Raw genomic sequence first — 16,848 nt, 5'->3', positions numbered from 1 at the left:
AGGCACGTGATGAGAGTACAGAGCATCAGCCAGAACATCCTGAAATGAGAGACAGTGGGAAGTCCGCCGTAGATGGAAATGTCACATCAGCCCTTTCTCAGCGGCCTCGGGGGTGGTACCGAATGCAGGAGATCGCGTCCCTCTACTTCGACGCCTTAAGGGCCTCGGACAGACAACAGACTCCAGCGCGGACGTCACGCGGCTGGGGGGAGCGATTTGTCCACCCGGGCCGCCCCTCTTTCTGAAGCTGAAGCCCAAGCAAAAGCCGAAGCTGAAGGCGGGGGGCGGGGGATGGGTTGAGCTCTGCGGCGGGAGGCGTGTTGGTTGTCGCAGAGCCCTCTGGGAGTGGTAGTCCGCGACCGCGGGAGGTTTGACTGCGGCTGCCAGCTTGGTGCTCTCAGAACTCCATCCCCCGCCGGCCCCCGCGACCTAGGCCTTTGCCTTTTCCTGTCCAGGGGACTTAGAAGCCTCGCTGTGGCAAGTTGAGAAGATTGGGGAAGGGGTGTACTCCTTCCCGCCAAACGCTCTGAGTTTCTGGGCTTGGCCTGCTCAGGTAGAGCACGTTCCGGGTTTTGCAAACTCACCTCCGGGGAAGGAGCGGAGGGAAGAGGGGAGAAGCGGCCTGAACGACTGAGCTTGCATGGGAGCGCGCTGTCACTCGGGGAAGTTCTTTGGGGAAACGCGTCGGAACGGTGGCTTCTTGCGGGAGCGGTGAGGCCAAAGCTGGGGCCCGTGGAGTCCTGTCCGGAGGGGCGGCGCGCGCTCCTGCAGGGTTCGGGTGCGAGCAAAGTAGGGGACTCAGTCCGTGGCTGGGAGAACTCGAGGGGCTGTGGGAGTCGTGTCTGCTGGAGCCTTAAGGAAAAGGCAAGGTTACAGTGGGTGAAGACCCTTAGGTGAGAGGAGGGAGGTGGAGAATTGGGAGAATTATAGTAATGGGAGTAGGAGACAACTAGAGAGGGGAAGTAGTTGGGGGGGCTGGGGAACCCCTTTGATGCCTTGAGCTCGGGCCGCAGATGGCGGTGGTGAGGGGTGGGGAGTGAGGGCCAGACCAGTAAGTCCTTGTCACTCTTCTCTCCAACCCCCACCCCCGGCTCGATTGTGAGAGCTAGTGCCCTGATAGTAGGTGGCTTGATATCTTCCTGTCTTAAAATAGCAGAGCTAGAAGGTGTCTTTGAGAGTTGCTATCAAGTGCGTTGAGACTTTCCAGATGAGGAAAGTCAGGCCCACCGAGATGAAGAAATTGACTCGCTCACCACCAGACAACCAGTTATTGACTGAAACCTAATTTTCATGACTCTCAAGCCTTGCCTTAATCTATTGCTGTGATCAGTATATTAGCAAACTCTAACCTGTTCCCCCTTCTTTTATCTTTTTACTGCTGTCATATGCAAGGTAACCAGGCAACCCCTGAAGGGAAAGGCTTTAAACTTTTCAATGCATGGATGGAAAGCCGCTTCAATCCTTTCAGGTTCTTTGCGACCCTATGGGGCTGTAACCCGCCAGGCTCCTCTCTCCATGGGATTCTGCAGGCAAGAATGCTGGAGTGGGTTGTCATGCCCTTACCCAGGGACTCTTCCTGAACCAGGGATGAACCAGCGTCTCTTCCCTCTCTTGCACTGTCGGGTGCATTCCTTGCCACAAGGGCCACCTGGGAAGCCCTTAAACTTTCCAATAGGTTAAAGAAACCTTGTTTTAACTTGAACAAAAATCTCCTTGCATCACAAACATCTACAAACTTCATGTTAAGATGACAGATCAGTAGCAAACTAAAGTATCACCTGTAGATTCTTTGACTGGAAGAAAATAAAGTTCAGCTTTCCCACTGTGTGCCCACTAGAGCTCTGAGAACCTTTAGCCTTAGATTTCGTCTCTCAATCTTAAATGCTGCATATCTCAGTTACATACCTAAATGTAGTTGCTGTTTATTGTGATTTTCATAATACCCTGAATAGTTACAATAAAAGATAAACAGCATAGGAGGATGGGAATGCATGAATTACAAATTAAAATAATGATTTATAGTATTTTTTTAAAGGAGATATGACCATAGAAGTAAAAAAAAAATATCATTAATAGGTTAAAAACCCCTACCAGGCCAGCATTTTATAATACACTTAAATTTAAGTCCTTTACCAGTATACCAGTATTCTTTCTTTTTTCCTCCCTAGACATAACTTTAGAGCATTTATAATAGTGTTCCCCAGTGTGGGAGGATAGGTTTTCTGGTGCTAGTGCATTGTTTTAACTGGTAATTTCTTTATTAAACCACATTCTCTCCCAGCACTGTCAAATTTACACCTCTTGAAGGATTTGTTGATCCAACTTTCACATCAGAATTTAAATATTATAGCTCCTGTTGGTTGACCATTAAGCAATTCATAAGGAAGAAGTTTGGATAAGTCCATTTCTGGACTTTATAGAAATTATAGACTTACAATACATAGAAGAACATACATATACATAACAAAACTGCTTTCACCAGGCTGCCTTTTTAATGGTATGATTCCATTAGCTTTTTTTTTTTTTTAATATTTACTTATTTGGCTGCATCAGGTCTTAATTGCGGCATGTGGGATGCTTTAGTTGTGGCATGTGGCATCTAATTCCATGACCAGGTATCGAACCCAGGCCCCTTGCATTGGGAACACAGATTCTTAGCCACTGGACGAACGGGAAAGTCCCCCATTTGCTTTTATATTGGTGTACTGGATAGGTGTGTAAACTATGACCAAACTTGGCCCACTGCCAAATGTATGTACGTTTTATGTAGTTTTACTGGAACACAGCCATGCTTATTCATTTATATATTTTCTTTTGTGCTACAAGGCAAAGTTGAGTAGTTGCACAGACCGTATGGCTGGCAAAGCCTAAAATATTTACTATCTGGCCATTTACAGAAAAAAAAAAAATCAACCCCCAGCCTGGTAAACTAAACATAGATGTAGTATCTAAAACTCTGCCATATGCAGAAGTATTAGTTAATAGTAATTCCCACTCATAAATACTTATATGGTGGGTTCATAATCCATTTGTTTGAGGAAAGCCAGTGCCTGTTATTGCAGATTGTTGCTAGCATCTTGGCATATGTATTGAGTTGGCCAAAAACTTCATTTGGTTGTTTTCTGTAAGATGCTGTAGTAGTGCTTTGTTGTCTTTAACTTCATTTGAAACAGTTCTGTTAGATTGTATTGTAACAGCTGTCATATCAGTGTGCATTAAAAGAAATCATCAAAATTGGTGAATTTTTGTGTATTTTAATATTGAATATGGAAGGGAAAAAAGCGACATTTTTGGCATTTTATGCTTTATTATTTCATGAAAGGTAAAAAGGCAACTGAAACACAAGAATAGACTTGTGCAGTGTATGGAGAAGGTGGCATGACTAATCAAACGTGACAAAATGGTTTGTGGTTTGTGATGGAGATTTCTTACTTTCTTTTCTTACTTTCTTTTCTTTCTTTCTTTCTTTCTGGCTATGCTAGGTCTTTGTTGCTGTGTGGGCTTTTCTCTAGTTGCGGAGAGGAGGGGCTCCTGTCTAGTTGCAATGCATGGGCTTCTCATTGCAGTGGCTTCTCTCGTTGTGGAGCACAGGCTCTAGGGTGCACGGGCTTCAGTAGTTGTGGCACATGGGCTCAGTGGTTGTGCCTCCCAGCCTTTAGAGCACAGTCTTGGTAATTGTGGCACATGGACTTAGTTGCCCAGTGGCACGGGGACTCTTCCCAGACCAGGGGTCAAACCTGTGTCCCTGCATTGGCAGGTGGCCTCTGTAATCATTGAGCCATCAAGGAAGTACAGTACTGGAGATTACTTGCTGGGTGATGTTCCATGTTAAGGTAGACCGGTTGAAGTTGAGAGTGATCAAATCGAGACACTAATGAGAACAGTCAACTTTATATCATAAGGGAAGTAGCCAACATGCCCAGAAAATCCAAATCAAGCACTGAAAATCATTTGCACCCGCTTGGTTGTATTAATCGCTTTGATGTTTGGGTTCCATGTAAGTTAAGCAAAAACACCTTGACCATATTTCTGCATTCAATTCTCTATTGAATGAAAATTCCATTTTTAAAACAAATTGTGATGGGCAATAAAAATTGGATACCATACAGTAATGTGGAATGAAAGAGATCATGGGGCAAGTGAAATGGACTACCACCAACCACACCAAAGGTTGATCTCCATTCAGAGAACATGATGTTGTGTATATGGTGGGATTGGAAGGGACGTGTCTACTATGAGCTCCTTCTGGAAAACAGAACTGTTAATTCCAACAAGTGCTGCTCCCCATTTGACAACTGAAAGCAGCACTCAAAGAAAAGAATCTGGTATTAGACAACAGAAAACACATAGTCTTCCATCAGGATAACACAAGACTTTACAATATTGTAGTGGTTTTTGTCATACATTGACATGAATCAGCCATGGATTTGTATGTATTCCGCATCCCGTTCCCCCCTCCCTCTCTACCCGATCCCTCTGGGTCTTCCCGGTGCACCAGGCCCGAGCACTTGTCTCATGCATCCAACCTGGGCTGGTGATGTGTTTCACCCTAGATAATATACATGTTTCGATGCTGTTCTCTCGAAACATCCCACCCTCGCCTTCTCCCACAGAGTCCAAAATTCTGTTCTGTACATCTGTGTCTCTTTTTCTGTTTTGCGTATAGGGTTATCGTTAGCATCTTTCTGAATTCCATATATATGTGTTAGTATACTGTATTGGTCTTTATCTTTCTGGCTTACTTCTCTCTGTATAGTGGGCTCCAGTTTCATCCATCTCATTGGAACTGATTCAAATGAATACCTTTTAAAAGACGTTACAGGAGCTTCCTTTTGATGTTCTCTATGTTCTTTTTGTGGAGATAATGTTTCAGCATAGGTATTAGCAAGCCAGTTATTAATAAGCTGTTTTTGTCTTGAGACCTCATACTAAAACCAATCTTAAATGATTAGGGGCTCATTATTAAATGACTTATCTTTGACATTAATCTTGCATCTGGGACTTTGTTTTAAAGGTCAGAGGACTGAATGAAATAGAAGTGAGTATGTCTGTTTATGTCATTTTGTGTATTTATTCTCCTGTATTAGTGTTAGTCTATGACAAAAATAATGCTTTGGAATATTTAACAGTCTAGTCAATCATTGATAGCACTATACTGTAACATTAGCTGTGAAACTCCAGTTCACCTCTCAACCTAATTCATCAGATTTTAAGATATCTTATAGTTCTCATCAAGACTTTCAAAAAAGATATTAAATTTCCTTTGAGACAGCTTTCTGGGGAAATTTAAAGTTGAGGCAACTGAAAATTATCCATTTTCTTACAATTCTTCATATTTATTTGAATATTATTAAATCTCTGAAAGGCACTGGGAACATTGGATTTGAACTTTGAACTCATTCATGATTTATTTTAACTCATTGAAATATCAGTTTTCTACTTGTTTGGAATAAAAGGCTAATTTGACAATGCAAATTTCAGGTTTGCTCAGGAAAAAAAAATAGATGTTTGTGATTAAACTGGAACTTTTATGTCAATTCCTGAATATCCTTCATATTTTCCTCAACCCGGATTACTACTTTTTATTAAGGCTGACTGAAATTTAAGAACCTTTCTAGATTTTCCTCTTTTCTGGTTTCCTAACATTCAATAATCAGTGAAAGTATCATCTCTGGGAGTTCAAAGAATCCTGTTTGTAAATTCAGCCACATCCTAGTTTAGTTTAGGAACCAATACAGTGGAGAGCATTGGTTAGCAAAGTAAGTCAGAACCATGTAAGTGTAAGCATGTATTTCCACCATTGTTTAAGCAGGTAACTTTTTTCCCTACTCTGACTTGGTTATTGACTTTTCATCTGTTTCACTGCTACTAGAAGGATTATTGCTGTCTAAGGAAATACCTAGGGCTTCCCTGGTGACTCAGATGGTAAATATTCTGCCTGCAATGCAGGAGACTCAGGTTGGATCCTGGATTGGGATGATCCCCTGGAGAAGAAAATGGCTACTTACTCTAGTATTCTTGCCTGGAGAATTCCATGGGCAGAGGAACCTGGTGTGCTCTAATACATGGGGTCACAAAGAGTCAGATATGTCCATGGGGTCACAAAGAGTCAGATATAGTAAGGAAATGCCTAGGGTTTCCCTGGTAGCTCAGATAGTAAAGAATCTGCCTTCAACATAAGAGACCCAGGTTCGATACCTAGATTGGGATGATACCGTGGAGAAGAGAATGGCCTCCCACTCCAGTATTCTTTTTTTTTTTTTAATTTTTTTTTATTAGTTGCAGGCTAATTACTTCACAGCATTTCAGTGGGTTTAGTCATACATTGATATCATAGATTTACACGTATTCCCCATCCCGAAACCCCCTCCCACCTCCCTCTCCACCCGATTCCTCTGGGTCTTCCCAGTGCACCAGGCCGGAGCACTTGTCTCATGTATCCCACCTGGGCTGGTGATCTGTTTCACCATAGATAGTATACATGCTGTTCTTTTGAAACATCCCACCCTCACCTTCTCCCACAGAGTTCAAAAGTCTGTTCTGTACTTCTGTGTCTCTTTTTCTGTTTTGCATATAGGGTTATCGTTACCATCTTTCTAGATTCCATATATATGTGTTAGTATGCTGTAATGTTCTTTATCTTTCTGGCTTACTTCACTCTGTATAATGGGCTCCAGTTTCATCCATCTCATTAGGACTGATTCAAATGAATTCTTTTTAACAGCTGAGTAATATTCCATGGTGTATATGTACCACAGCTTCCTTATCCATTCATCTGCTGATGGGCATCTAGGTTGCTTCCATGTCCTGGCTATTATAAACAGTGCTGCGATGAACATTGGGGTGCACGTGTCTCTTTCAGATCTGGTTTCCTCAGTGTATATGCCCAGAAGTGGGATTGCTGGGTCATATGTCTATGGAATTCTCCAGGCAAGAATACTGGAGCACTCCAGTATTCTTGCCTGGAGAATTCCATAGACAGAGGAGCCTGCTGAGCTATAGTCCACGGGGTCACAAAGAGTCAGATATGATTGAGTGACTACCACCTACTTACTTACTAAGGAAATATCTAGAGTTTCCCAGTGGTTAAGAATCAGTGGTTAAGAATCCGCCTGCCAATGCAGGAGACCCAGATTCAGCCCCTTGGCCGGGAAGATCCCTTGGAGAAGGAAATGGCAAACCACTCCAATATTCTTGCCTGGGAAATCCCATGAACAGAGGAGCCTAACGGACTACTGTCCACTGGGTCACAAAGAAGTCAGACCCAACTTAGCAAATAAACACCAAAGTGTTCCGTTGTACATATACCACATCTTCTTTATCCATTCATTCATCTGTTGATGGACACTTAGGTTGCTTCCATGTCTTGGCAGTTTTAAGTAATGCTGCTCTAACCATTGAGGTACCTGTATCTTTTTGAATTAAGGTTTTCATTTTTTTTTTTTTTTTCGGATATATACCCAGAAGTGGAGTTGATGGGTCATATGGTAGTTTTATTTTTAGTTTTTCTGAGAAATAGTCATACTGTTTTCCACAGTGGTCACACCAATTTACATTCCCAGCAACAGTGTATAAGGGTTCCCTTATATCGGCATACTCACCAAGACTTGTTATTTCTTACCTTTTTGATGATAACCATTCTAATGGGTGTGAGGTGATATCTAATTGTGGTTTTGAATTTCCCTGATGATTAATGATATTGAGCATCTTTTCCTGTGCTTGTTGGCCATCTGTATGTCTTCTTTATAAAATGTCTATTCAGGTCTTCCGCCCATTTTTAAATTGGGCTGTTTGATTTTTTCGTTGAGTTGTATGAGCTGTTTATATATTTTGAATTTTGACCCCTTATCAGTCATACCATTAGCAAATATTTTCTCCCATTTAGTACTCTGTCTGTTTTGTCACTGGTTTCCTTCGTGTTATGCAAAAACTTTTAAGTCTGATTAGGTCATATTTATTTTTGCTTTTATTTCCTTTGCTTTAGCATTTGTTGTTCAGTTGCTCAGCCACGTCCAACTCTCTGTGACCCCATGGACTGCAGCACGCCAGGCTTCCCTGTCCTTCACCATCTCCCGGAGTTTGCTCAAACTCATGTCCATTGATTCAGTGATGCCATCCAGCTGTCTTGTCCTCTGTCATCCCCTTCTCCTTGCTTTAGCATACAGATAAAAAAAAAATACTGCTGTGATTTATGTTAGCATGTTCTGCTTATGTTTTCCTCTAGGAGTTTTTATGGTTTCCAGTCTTATATTAGGTCTTTAGTCCACGTTGAGTTTATTTTTGTATTTGGTGTGAGAAAATGTTCTAATTTCATTCTTTTACATGTAGTTGTCCAGTTTTCTGAGCACCACTTTTTGAACAAAACTCTTTTCTCCATTGTGTATTCTTGCCTCCTTTGTCATAGATTCATTGACTGTGAGTGCATAGGTCTGTTTCTGTGCTTTCTATCCTCTTTAATTGATCTGTTTGTCTGTTTTTGTGCCTATGTCATAGTTTTGATTTCTATTATTATTTGTTTTTGTAGCTTTGTAGTATAGTCTGAAGTCAAAGAACATTATTCGTTTAACTCTGTTCTCTTTCTCAAGATTATTTTAGCTATTCAGGGTCTTTTGTATTTCCATACAAATTTTAAAATTATTTTTCTATAGTTCTGTGAGAAAGGCCCTTGGTATTTTAATAGTGATTGCATTGAATCTGTAGATTACCTTGGGTAGTATGGTCATTTTAGCAGTATTAATTCCAGCCCATGAACATGGTATATCTTTTCATCTATTTGTGTCATTTTCAATCCCTTTTATCAGTGTCTTGTAGTTTTCCAAGTACAGGTCTTTTGCCTCCTTAGATAAGTTCATTTCTAGGTTTTTTATTCTTTTTTGATGCAGTGGTACATGGACTTATTTTCTTAATTTCTCTTTTGAGTAATTCATTATTAGTGTGTTGAATTAACAACAGATTTCTGTATATTAATTTTGTATACTGCAACTTTACTGAATTCATCAATGACACCTGGTGGTTTTCTGGTGGCAGTGTAGGATTTTCTGTGTATAATGGAGGTTCCATTATAGGTTATTATCCTTTTTCCCTTAGCTACCTTTGAATTTTTTTCTTCGTGATTCACTTCTGACAGTTTTTTGTTGTTATTTTTTATGGCTTTATTGGGTTTTCATTGCTGCATGGGCTTTCTCTAACTGCAGCGAACATGAACTGCTCTCTAGTTGTGGTACAAGGGCTTCTCATCACTGTGGCATGCATGCCTGGGCACATGGGCTTCAGTAGTTGTGGCTCCCAGGATTTAGAGCACAGTCTCAATAGTTGTGGTGCATGGGCTCAGTAGCTCTTTGGTATGTAGGATCTTCCTGGATCAAGGATGGAACCCATGTCTCGTGCATTGGCAAATGGATCATTTACCACTGAGCCACCAGGGAAACCCCTTTTGACAATTTTAATATGATGTGTCTTAGAGAAGTTCTTTTTGCATTGAGGTAATTAGGTGTTCTCCTAGCTTCATAGACTTGTATATCCAGTTCTTACCACAGGCTTGGGAAATTCTCAGCTATTATTTATTTAAATAAACTCTGTCCCCTTCTCTCTTTTCTGGGAAACCCAATGTCCTAATGTTGTCCTTCCTAAAAGAGTCAGTCAGCTCTTGTAGAATTTTCTGATTTAAAAAAATATCTTATTTCTATTCCTCTCCTACTGGTATTCTTTCTAGATTTCTATCTTCAAGCTTGCCAATTCTGTCTTTTATCCAGTCTGCTCTATTTCCGTTGCTTTGTAATTCATTCTTCGTTTCATTTATTGAATTCTTCAGCTCTAGAATTTTCAGTTAGTTCTATTTTAGAGTTTAAATCTCTTTATTAAAGTATTACTTCTGCTCATTAATTTTATTCCTGAGCTCATTGAATCTGCCTTTTTGAGTCTTCTTGTAGTTTGTGGAGTTTCTTCATGACAAATATTTTGAATCTGTTTCAATTAGGTCACAATATTTCATTGCTTTACATTTAGTTTTTGGAGAATTGTCATTTTGTGGTGCAGTGTTCGGAGAAGGCAATGGCAACCCACTCCAGTACTCTTGCCTGGAAAATCCCAAGGACGGAGGAGCCTGGTAGGCTGCAGTCCATGGGGTCGTGAAGAGTTGGACACGACTGAGTGAATTCACTTTCACATTTTACTTTCATGCATTGGAGATGGAAATGGCAACCCACTCCAGTGTTCTTGCCTGGAGAATCCCAGGGACGGGGGAGCCTGGTGGGCTGCCGTCTATGGGGTCGCACAGAGTCGGACACGACTGAAGCGACTTAACCACAGCAGCAGCAGCGCAGTGTTACTATGGTGACAGGGTCCCTAATGAACTGTTTCTCCACAGACAAATTTCAAGTGGCAAACACCTTTTTGCTTGATTATAACAGACTCAATAGATGAGAAGTTAGAGGCCTTTCTTCTGTTTTCCAGTAAGTGGTGCACAATCTTTTGATTTCTCTTACCTGAACTACCTGTAGTTATATTTGAATCTTCACTCTCCATCCTCCATCACCTCTGTTGGCAGTGTTAGCCTGGGCACTCATTATTGCTTCTTGTGCGTCCAGGGTTGTTGGTGCCTTGCCTTCTGCTCTAGCCAGGATGTTGGTCCCTTACTTCATATCCAGGATCTCCTGAATTACAGGCTCTGACATTGCAGGGGGAGGGAGAAGAGAGAGGCACCTATGCTGGGTGAAGTGTTGTAAGGTTCTCTGTCTTGGCCTCTGTGTTCATGGCGGCTTCTGAGGCAGGAGTCATGTGCCCACCTCCCCTGCTGCTATCCAGTCTTTTGGGGCTGCAGTCTCAGCTGCTCAGCTGGAGGGCTAGGATTACAGGCATCACCATCACTCTTCCCTTGGTCTCTCCCTCCCTCAGTTTCCCCCTCTTCTAAATATTCTATCTAGTCTGCTCACTCTTAGATGTACAGATGTGTGGAATTCTCCAGCATCCTAGTGTGTAGGGTGGAGGCACTTTCGTTATGTTATAGATGTTTTACTGGTTGTCCTTTGAAAGGAACAGATAAAGGTAGCTTTTATTCTACCATGTTGCCAGCACCCTCTCTTCAACTTTTAAATACATCCATTGAGTTTTAAATTTTGGCTATTATGTTTAGTTTCATTATTTATTTCTTTGTTGTTATTTATCTGGGCCTAAGTGTTCACTCTAGTCCTTTTCAAGCATGCTGTTAATTTTTGAAAATATCCAGTTTTTCCTTTATTTGTTTAAAGGTAGGAAGCATAATTGTTTTATAATTTTATTCTGATAATAAGAATGTGGTTGAAGCCTTTGTGAAGCTATTTCTGCTGTTTCTTCTGGTTCTCACTAATAGCATTTTGTTTCTTTATATGTTGGTTTATATTTGACAGTGTACTGTTCATTGTACTTGAAAAATTGTTTGCAAGCCTTTTTTGAGGCCTAGGATCAGTGTTTTCTGGATCCTCAAAGAAAAGATTTACATTTGCTTCAGCCAGTTACCTATAAGCTCTACCAAGCAAGTAACCTGAAATTATGTTCATAGCTTAAGTGTTCTTTGATCACCTTGCAAATCCATGAGGTCCAGTTTGTAGTGTATAAGATTTCCCTCTACACAGACACACACACAGAAACATACAAGCACACACACAGGCTGTGGTCAGTGTCAAGAAAACTTGTTTGCAATTCTCTTGTGAGGGAGTGAGGCACTTTTCAGTTCAGTTCAGTCACTCAGTTGTGTCCGACTCTTTCTGACACCATGGACTTCAGCACGCCAGGCCTCCCTGTCCATCACCAACTCCTGGAGTTTACCCAAACCCATGTCCATTGAGTCAGTGATGCCATCCAACCATCTCATCCTCTGTCGTCCCCTTCTCCTGCCTTCAATCTTTCCCAGCATCAGGGTCTTTTCAAATGAGTCAGCTCTTCGCATCAGGTGGCCAAAATATCGGAGTTTCAGCTTCAACATCAGTCCTTCCAATGAACACCCAGGACTGATCTCCTTTAGGATGGACTGGTTGAATCTCCTTGCAGTCTAAGTGACTCGCAAGAGTCTTCTCCAACATCACAGTTCAAAAGCATCAGTTCTTCGGCACTCAGCTTTCTTTATAGTCCAACTCTCACATTCATACATGACCACTGGAAAACCATAGCCTTGACTAGACGGACCTTTGTTGGCAAAGTAATGTCTCTGCTTTTTAATATGCTATCTAGTTTGGTCATAACTTTCCTTCCAAGGAGTAAGCATCTTTTAATTTCATGACTGCAGTCACCATCTGCAGTGATTTTGGAGCCCAAGAAAATAAAGTCAGCCACCGTTTCCACTGTTTCCCCATCTATTTGCCATGAAGTGATGGGACCAAGATGCCATGATCTTAGTTTTCTGAATGTTGAGCTTTAAGCCAACATTTTCACTCTCCTCTTTCACTTTCATAAAACGGCTCTTCAGTTCTTCTTCACTTTCTGCCATAAGGGTGGTGTCATCTGCGTATCAGGATTTTGCTATTTCTCCCGGCAGTCTTGATTTCACCTTGTGCTTCATCCAGCCCAGCGTTTCTCATGATGTACTCTGAATAGAAGTTAAATAAGCAGGGTGACATTATACAGGCTTGATGTACTCCTTTTACTATTTGGGACCAGTCTGTTGTTCCATGTCCAGTTCTAACTGTTGCTTCCTGACCTGCATACAGATTTCTCAGGAGACAGGTCAGGTGGTCTGGTATTCCCATCTCTTGAAGACTTTTCCACAGTTTATTGTGCTCCACACAGTCAAAGGCTTTGGTGTAGTCAATAAAGCAGAAATAGATGGTTTTTCTGGAATTCTCTTGCTTTTTCAATGATCCAGTGAATGTTGGCAATTTGATCTCTGGTTCCTCTGCCTTTTCGAAAACCAGCTTGAACATCTGGAAGTCACGGTTCACATATTGTTGAAGCCTGACTTGGACAATTTTGAGCATTACTTTGCTAGCGTGTGAGTTGAGTGCAGTTGTTTAGTAGTTTGAGCATTCTTTGGCATTGCCTTTCTTTGGAATTACTTCCTGTTAACTCCTAATCTGATGGTGAAGTGCTCTGTAGTCACAGCTGTATTGAAAGTAGGGATGGGGGTGATATCTTACTATATTCATTCCTTACTTTGGATGAATTTTGGTGTTTGTCTTTTATTTCCCTGCTATTCCACAAGATGTTGAAAACCCCAGCACAGTTTCTCCTGGCACAGCAAATACCTTCAGAACGGAACCAACTTGTTTGAGCTACTTACTATCTAGGTTCCTTAAATTCACTTACAAATGGTCTGCTTTTCCTTACTATTTTCAAAAAAATTTTTTTTAATATTTTACCCAGTATTTTCAGTTGTTTTCATCAGGAAAATGAGCCCAAATACCCTAATCTGTTTTATTACTGGAAATTGATGGCCTTGCATCTTTTTTTATTAAGCTGAAAAATAAGTAGTGACTCCTTTTCAACTTAGCAAATTTCTGATGATATAAGTATTTTAGACATATATCTCATTAAGATATCTTCAGCAAATTCCTGTGTTTTTTATTTCTTGTACATGCAAATGTATTACCTATCAGTAGTAAAATAATTCTTATATTAAACTTTACATTATTTCTCTTTTCTGATTTATTATAGGACTGACTTCTTTAGTGCTTAGAGTCTGAGAAAAACGGCAAATATGGATAGTGATCCTAGGCATCTTCTCACCCCTGAGGGAGATCATGAAATAAATCCTGGACCTGTGAATATCCAGTTTGATTCATCAGATATAAGATCTAAAAGGTAAGTGTTTAAAATAAAACATTTCTTTCAAAATTAAGACTTTTATTTATTAAAATAGAACTCATTATAACCAAATATATAGAGATTTCAGAATAAAATATCTAATTTCTTACAGGATCTGTATGTTTGTATATAAAAGAGAATATATATGAGTACATTTTCTCACTTATATTTGACTTTTTAGACTAAACTCCGGTATCTCTGTCAGGGATGGCTGAGGTAAGTTTTATGAAGTAATATGCATGTAACTCATTTAACAAATACATATTGATTGTCTAATCTGTGCAATGTATTACATGAAGTCAGGCTTCCCCAGTGGCTCAGTGTTAAAGAATCTACCTGCCAATGTAGGAGATGTAGGTTCGATCCCTGGGTTGGGAATATCTCCTGGAGTTGGAAATGGCAACCCACTCAAGTATTCCTGCCTGGAGAATTCCATGGACAGAGGATCCTGACCTGCTACATTCCATGGGGAGGAAAGAGTCAGACATGACTGAGTGACTTCACTTCACTTCACTTCTCGCAGCTCTACATGATGACTGGGAAAACCATAGCTTTGACTAGAAGGACCTTTGTCAGCAAACTGATATCTCTCCTTTTTACTATGCTGTCTAGATTTGTCATAGCTTTCTCTCAAGGAGCAAGCGTCTTTTAATTTCATGGCTGCAGTCACAGTCCACAGTGATTTTGGAGTCCAAGAAAACAAAGTCTGTCACTGTTTACATTGTTTGCCCATCTATTTTCCATGAAGTGATGGGACTGGATGCCATGATCTTAGTTTTTTGAATGCTGAGTTTTAGGTCAGCTTGTTCACTCTCCTCTTGCACCTTCATCAAGTGGCTCTTTAGTTCCTCCTCACTTTCTGCCCTTGGAGTGGTGTCATTTCCATGCTGTGCTGTGCTTAGTCACTCAGTCATCTCTGACTCTTTGCAACCCTACGGACTGCAGCCTACCAGGCTCCTCTGGCCATGGGGATTCTCCAGGCAAGAACACCAGAGTGGGTCGCCATGCTGTCCTCCAGGGGAACTTCCCAACCCAGGAATCGAGCCCATGTCTGCCTCATTGCAGGTGGAATCTTTACAGTCCGAGCCACCATGGAAGCCTGTCATTTGCATATCTGAGGTTATTGATATTTCTCCCAGCAATCTTGATTCCAGCCTGAGTTTCATCCAGCCCAGCACTTTGTGTGATGTACTCTGCATATGTTAAACAAGCAGGGTGACAATATACAGCCTTGATGTACTCCTTTCTCAATGTGAAACCAGTTCATTGTTCCATGTCCAGTTTTAACTGTTGCTTTTTGATCTGCATAAAGGTTTCTCAAGAGGCAAGTTTGGTGGTCTGGTATTCTCATCTCTTTCAGAATTTTCCACAGTTCGTTGTGATCCACACAGTCAAAGGCTTTAGTGTAGTCAATGAAACAGAAGTAGATGTTTTTCGGGAACTCTCTTGCTTTTTCTAGGCCCCAACGGAGGTTGGCAATTTGATCTCTGGTTCCTCTGCCTTTTCTAAATCCAGCTTGTACATCGGGAAGTTCTCAGTTCACATACTGTTGAAGCTGAGGTTGGAGAATTTTGGGCATGATCTTGCTAGCATATGAAATGAGTGCAATTGTGTGGCAGTTTGAATATTCTTTAGCATTGCCCTTCTATGGGAGTGGAATGTAAACTGACCTTTTCCAGTCCTGTGGCCACTGCTGAGTTTTCCCAATTAGATTGAATGCAACACTTTCACGGCACCATCTTATAGGATTTGAAATAGTTCTGCTGGAATTCCATCACCTCCACTAGCTTTGTTCATAGTAAAGCTTCCTAAGGCCCACTTAACCTCACACCCCAGAATGTCTGACTCTAGGTGAGTGAGCACACCATCGTGGTTATCTGGGTCATAAAGACCTTTTTTGTACAGTTCTTTTGTGTATTCTTGCCACCTCTTCTTAATGTCTTCTGCTTCTGTTAGGTCCATACCTTTTCTGTCCTTTATTGTGCCCATCTTTGCATGAATTGTTCCCTTGGTATCTCTAATTTTCTTGAAGAGATCTCTAGTCTTTCCCATTCTATTGCTTTCCTCTATTTCTTTGCACTGTTCCCTTAAGAAAGTCTTCTTATTTCTCCTTGCTGTTCTTTGGAATTCTGCATTCAGATGGGTATATCTTTCCTTTTCTCCTTTGTCTTTCTCTTCTCTTCTTTTCTCAGCTATTTGTAAGGACTCCTCAGACACCTGTTTGCCTTCTTGCATTTATTTCTCTTGGGGATGGTTTTGGTCACTGTCTCCTGTACAGTGTTGCAAATCTCTGATGGTAGTTCTTCAGGCAATCTGTCTATCAGATCTAATCCCTTGAGTGTATTTGTCACTTCCACTGTATAATCATTAGGGATTCGATTTGAGTCATTCTTGAATGGTCTAGTGGTTTTCCCTACTTTTTTTAAGTCTGAATTTTGCAATAAGGAGTTCATGATCTCAGCCACAGTCAGCTGCCGGTCTTGTTTTTGCTGACTGTATAGAGTTTCTCCATATTTGGCTGGAAAGGATATAATCAATCTTATTTTGGTATTGACCGTCTGGTGATGTCCATGTGCAGAGTCATGTCTTGTGTTGTTGGAAGAGGGTGTTTGCTATGACCCATGCATTCTCCTGGCAAAACTCTGTTAGCCTTTGCCTTGCTTCATTTTAGACTCCAAGGCCAAACTTGCCTGTTACTCCATGTATCACTTGGCTTCCTACTTTTGCATTCCAATTCCCTATGATGAAAAGGACATCTTTTTTGGGGTGTTAGTTCTAGATTTCCCTGGTGGCTCAGAGGGTAAAGCGTCTGCCTATAATGCAGGAGACCCGGGTTCAATCCCTGGGTTGGGAAGATCTCCTGGAGAAGGAAATGGCAACCCACTCCAGTATTCTTGCCTGGAAAATCCCATGGATGGAAGAGCCTGGTAGGCTACAGTCCATGGGGTCGCAAAGAGTCGGACACGACTGAGCGACTTCACTTTCACTTTTAATTTTTCTAGAAGGTCTTGGAGGTCTCCATAGAACTGTTCAGCTTCGGCTTCTTTGGCATCAGTGGCTGGGGCACTGACTTGG

At 41.3% G+C, this 16,848-nt stretch overlaps 1 long non-coding RNA gene and 1 other non-coding gene across 2 annotated transcripts in view; both read left to right on the top strand.

Moving 5' to 3' along the window:
* Positions 1 to 374: 374 nt before the first annotated feature.
* The window catches only part of LOC133052284 (uncharacterized), a 32,413-nt gene continuing 15,939 nt past the window's right edge, over positions 375 to 16,848 (top strand). The window contains exons 1-2 of the long non-coding RNA XR_009692021.1: positions 375 to 553; positions 13,624 to 13,770. This is a non-coding gene — a long non-coding RNA (uncharacterized LOC133052284). The remainder of the gene's footprint in view (positions 554 to 13,623; positions 13,771 to 16,848) is intronic.
* Positions 16,556 to 16,627, top strand: TRNAY-AUA (transfer RNA tyrosine (anticodon AUA)). Its single transcript has one exon. It is a non-coding gene; the product is annotated as a tRNA-Tyr (tRNA).

Source organism: Dama dama, chromosome X (genome assembly GCF_033118175.1).
Source record: "Dama dama isolate Ldn47 chromosome X, ASM3311817v1, whole genome shotgun sequence".
Lineage (NCBI taxonomy): Eukaryota > Metazoa > Chordata > Mammalia > Artiodactyla > Cervidae > Dama > Dama dama.
Note: the sequence above shows the minus strand (reverse complement) of the source record. Positions and strands in the feature narration are given on the sequence as shown.